This window comes from Propithecus coquereli, unplaced genomic scaffold, assembly GCF_000956105.1.
Source record: "Propithecus coquereli isolate 6110/MARCELLA unplaced genomic scaffold, Pcoq_1.0 Scaffold104, whole genome shotgun sequence".
NCBI lineage: Eukaryota > Metazoa > Chordata > Mammalia > Primates > Indriidae > Propithecus > Propithecus coquereli.
Window position 1 is genome coordinate 3,545,271 of NW_012134303.1, and position 5,364 is coordinate 3,550,634.

The window sequence follows — 5,364 nt, forward strand, 5'->3', positions numbered from 1 at the left end:
GAAGCCATAAGGTCTTGGGCTTTTCTTTGATGGGAGACTTTTTATTGCTGATTCAATCTCCTTACTCAATATTGGTCTGTTCAGATTTTCCACTTCTTCATGATTCATTATAGGTGGGTTGTATTTGTCTAGTAATTTATCCATTTCTTTTAGGTTATCCAATTTGTTGGAATATAACTGTTCATAGTAGTCTCTTATAATCATTTGTATTTCTGTGGTATTAGTTGTAATGTCTCCTTTTTCATTTCTGATTTTATTTATTTGAGTCTACTCTCTTTTTCTTCTTAGTCTAGCCAACAGTTTGTCGATTTTGTTTAGCTTTTCAAAAAAATAAATTCTTAGTTTTGTTGATCTTTTGTATTTTGTTTTTTTAGTCTTTAATTCATTTATTTCTCTTCTGATCTTAGTTATTTCCTTCATTTTACTAACTTTGGGTTTAGTTTATTCTTTTTCTAATTCCTTGAGGTATAACATTAGGTTCTTTATTTGAGATCATCTTTTTTAATGTAGGTGATTATTGCGATAAACTTTATTTTTAGAACTGCTTCTGCTGCATCCCACAAGTTTTGGTATGTACTATTTCCACTTTCATTTGTCTCACGATATTTTCTAACTCCCTTTTTAATTTCTTCTTTGATCCATTGGTTATTCAGGAACATGTTGTTACATTTCCATGTATTTCTGAATTTTCCAAAATTCCTCCCATTAGTTATTTTCTGGTTGTCCCTTTCTTCCTCTCTTGTTGTCTTCCTTTGTGAATAGGTGATTTTTTTCTAGTGGTATGCTTTGATTCCTTACTTTTTTTTTCCTTTTGTTTATGTATTATAGGTATTTGCTTTTTGGTTACCATGATGCTTACATAAAATATCTTATAGTAATAACAGGCTATTTTAAGCTGATAACAACTTAATTTTGATTACATTAAAAAAAAACTCTACACTTTTATTCCATCCTCCTTCAAATTTTAAATTTTTGATGTCACAATTTGCATCTTTTTATACTGTGTATTCCTTAACAAATTATTATAGCTATTATTATTTTTATTAGTTTTCTCTTTTAACCTTCATACTAAAGATATAGGTAATCTACACACCACCATTACAGTACTGGAGTATTCTAAATTTGACTCGTGTGCTTACTTTTACCAGTGAGTTTTATACTTCTATATGTTTTTGTATTAACTGCATCCTTTTCTTTCATCCGGTAGAACTCCCTTTATCATTTCTTGTAAGACAGGTCTGGTGATAATGAACTCCTTTAACTTTTGTCTGTCTAGGAAATTATTTCTCCTTCATTTTTTGAAGAACAGCTTTGCTGAGTACAGTGTTCTTATTTGGCAGATCTTCCCTTCAATACTTTGAATATATCATCTCTCTCTCTCCTGGCCTGTAAGGTTTCTGCTGAGAAATATGTGGCTGGCCTTATTGGAACTCCTTTATGTGTGATTTGCTGCTTTTCTCTTACTGCTTTCAAGATCTTCTCTTTGTCTTTGATTTTTGACAGTTTGATTATAATGTATTGGTGTACTCCTGTTTGGATTGAATCTGATTGGAGACCTCTGGCCTTCCTAAACTTGGATATTTATATCTTTTCCTAGATTTGGAAAGTTTTCTGCCATTTCCTTAAATAACATTTCTACTCCTTTGTCTCTCTCTCCTTCTTTGTGGCAAAGTAAATTTTTTAAAAATAAACTTTTAATTTTAGAACAGTTTTAGATGTGCAAAAATATTACAAAGATAGTACATACCAAACTCATACAACCCAAAAATAGTTGCCCTATAATTAACATGTTAAATAAGTATGGTGTATATGTTACAATTGATGAGAACATATTGACACATTAGTATTAATAATAGTCTATACTTTATTCAGATTTCCTTAGTTTTTACCTAATATCCTTTTCCAGTTCCAAGATTCCATCACGGATACCACACCACATTTAGTCAGTATATCTCATTATGCTGCTCCTGACTGTGACATTTCTCGGCCTTTCCTTGTTTTTTTTTTTATGACCTTGACAATTTTGAGGAATACTAGTCCAGTATTTTGTATAATCTTCCTCTATTGGAGTTTTTCTGATTTTTTTTTATGATTAGGCAAGGGTTATGGGTGTTTTTGAGGAAGACAAGAGAGGAAAAGTGCTATTTTCATCACATCATATCAAGGTTATATAATATCAACATGACTTATTACTGTTGATGCTGACTTTGATCACTTGGCATAGGTAGTGTTTGTCTGCCATGTTTCTTTGCTGTATAGTTAACATCCCTCCCTCTCCTTTCCATACTGTATTTTAGGAGGAAGTCATTATACACAGACCATATTTAAGGAATAAGAAATTTGTTCCACCTCCTTGAAGGCAGAGTATCCACTTAAATTATTTGGAATTCTTCTTCACAGAAGATATGTCTTTCTCCCCTCACTTGTTTATTCAATCATTTATTTAATTATGTATACAATAATATTTATTTTATACTTTGGGTTATAAGCCAATATTATTTTATTTCTTTGCCCACATTTTTCCAGCTTTTGCCAGTGGTAGCTCTTTCAGTTGGCTCCTGTGTTCCTTTGATATATTCCCATTATTGTGGGAGTTTATTAAGCACTTCCTTACTTTCTGGCACTACAGATGTTTCAGTGTCATCTTGTGTATTTCTTTCTCAAGTTTTAGACTCAATCATTTGTCCAAAGAGCCCTGGTTATTGGAGAATCATATTAAAAAACAAGATTTGATCACTAGGTGTGCTTATTGCTACTGGGATGTTGTTCCTTCTATTTTATCACAATGGACAGAACAAAGATATATATGTGTATATGATAACCTATGTATATACAACAAATATCTATAAATATATATTTGTAACTACCTTTATCTACATTAAACTAAACATGAGTTCATACCAATGTCTGCAACTCTAATCCATTACCTAGTGTAACCTCCCCCTGGTTATCTTTAAATTGCTACTTCAATGGTGAGAAATCTACCTCTCAGTAATTGCCATGCATTCATATAATTGTTCAATTTTGGTATACAGGTATAGCAGTATCAGAATTGTAAACCTGTACCCCTGTGGGAAATAACTTTACCAACTAGAGTACTCTCCTAATGTACAATTCTTTGTATTTAGTTTTATAGACCTCACTCATCTCAAAAGTTACATAGGTCAGAACCTTTCCACCACTCCCTTTAGTGATGTAATTTTATGCATTCCTAATAAAGTTAGATTCTTTGTCACATTATGCGTTCCATCCTACTATCACTCAAATTCCTAAAAATTCCTTTTTAAAAATTTCCTCATAGTCCTTGCGTTGTAAAATTCTTTTAAAAATGCATTGTCATGTATCTACCATTAGAATATCATTAAAAAATAGTTTCATTGTCCTAAAAAAAACTCCTATGCTTCAACTGTTCAGTTCTCCCCTCACCCTCTGACAAACACTGATCTTTTTATTGTAGTTATAGTTTTGCCTTTTCCTGAAGTCATATAATTGGATCATATACTATGGAGTCTTTTCAGTCTGGCTTCTTTCATTTAGCAATATGCAATTATGATTCATCCATGTCAATTCATGGCTTCATAGTTCATTTATTTATTTTTTAATTGAGGTAAAATTCATATAACATAGAATTAACCATTTAAGTTGTACAATTCAATGGCATTTAGTACATTTGCACTGTCGTACAACCATTGTTTCTATCTAGTTCCAAAATATTGTGATCACTGCAAAAGAAAACTATATACCCATTAAATACTCACTACCAAATATCTATTCCCAACCCCTGGCAAATATTACTATGCTTTCTGTCTCCATGGATTTACTTATTCTGGATATTTCATATAACTGGAATCATACAATATGAGACCTTTTTTGTCTGGCTTCCTTTATTTAGTGTAGTATTTTTGAGGTCCATGTATGTTGTAGCATTTATCAGTCCTTTTTATGGGTGAATAGTATTCCATTTTGTTTATCCATATATGAATATGCCACATTTTGTTTATCTGTTCATAAGTTGATGGCTACATAGGTTGTTTCCCCACTTTGTTTACTGTGAATAGTGCTAATGTGAACATTCATGTACAATTGTTTACTTAAATACCTGTTTTCAATTCTTTTGGGTATATACCTAGGAATGGAACTGCTGGGTCATATGGTATTTCTATATTCAACTATTTGGGGAAACACCAGAATTATTTCCACAGCAGTTACAACATTTTACATTCCCACCAGCAATAGACAAGTGTGCCAATTTTTCCACATCCTCTCAACATGGTAAGTTTACAGTGTATTATTGTTGCCATCTTAGTGGGTATGAAGTGGTATCTCATTGTGGTTTTGATTAGCAGTTTCCTAATTACTAATGATGTTGAGCATCTTTTAATGTTCTTTTTTGGCCATTTGTATATATTCTTTGGAGAGATGTATATTCAAGTTCTTTGCCCGTTTCTTTCTTTCTTTTTTTTTGAGAATAAGTCAGCTGACTCTTTATTGCTGGGTAGGGGGAAAGGGGCTCAGGAGCTCTTGGTGTGGCGCGTGCGCTTCCTCTTCACCATAACAGGCTTCTGGCTGTGCAGGATGGCGCTGGCCCTGCGGATGGCAGCCATGCGCAGATCCGGGCGGTACTCGTTCTTGCGGATCATGTGCCGGATGCTGCAGAGGGTGGCCCGGGCGTTCTTGTTGATGGTGGTCCGCACGTAGGAGGTGGCAGGCTTCCGCTGGCTGGATCTCCGCTTCATGACCACCACGACACCTTTGCCGTCGGCCACCGGCCGCCAGCTCCACGCCCACTGTCCTGCGGTGAATCAGCCTGTTGTAGCAGAAGGAGTTGCGGGCCTTCAGGTTATTGGGCTCGGTGCTGTACGTCTGCTTATTCCTCTTGATCAGGAAGCTGGAGCAGTTCCAGATGACCATCCACTGCAGATGCGCGGGCATGGCGGCGGCTCCCTTCGCTGTGGCGGCCGGAGACGGAAAGAGCTGCCCATTTCTTAAGTGGATTGTTTCTCTTTTTGTTGTTCAGTTGCAAGAATATTTTACATTTACTGGATACTAGACGCTTAGATACATGATTTAAAAATATTTCTCCCATTGTGTGGATTGCCTCTTCACTCTCTTGATATCATCCTTGATATTTTTGATGCAAAAATGTTTTTAATTTTGATGAAGTCCAGTTTATCGATTTTTTATTTTGTTGCTTGTGCTTTTGGTGTAATACAGAAGAAACCATTGCCAAATCCAAAGTCATGAAGATTTACCTCTATATGTTTTCTTCTAAGAGTTTTATAATTTTAGCTGTTATATGTATCTCTGTGATTTGTCACGTTGATTTTCTGTATATGGTATAAGAATCCAAATTCATTATGTTGC

The 5,364-nt window shown here is 34.5% G+C and overlaps 1 pseudogene across 1 annotated transcript; it reads right to left on the minus strand.

The window, feature by feature from the left end:
• Positions 1–4,466: 4,466 nt before the first annotated feature.
• On the minus strand, positions 4,467–4,932 carry LOC105810880 (annotated as a pseudogene). The gene has a single exon (XR_001137520.1). The product of XR_001137520.1 is annotated as a 60S ribosomal protein L28 pseudogene (transcript).
• Between the last annotated feature and the right edge of the window lie 432 nt (positions 4,933–5,364).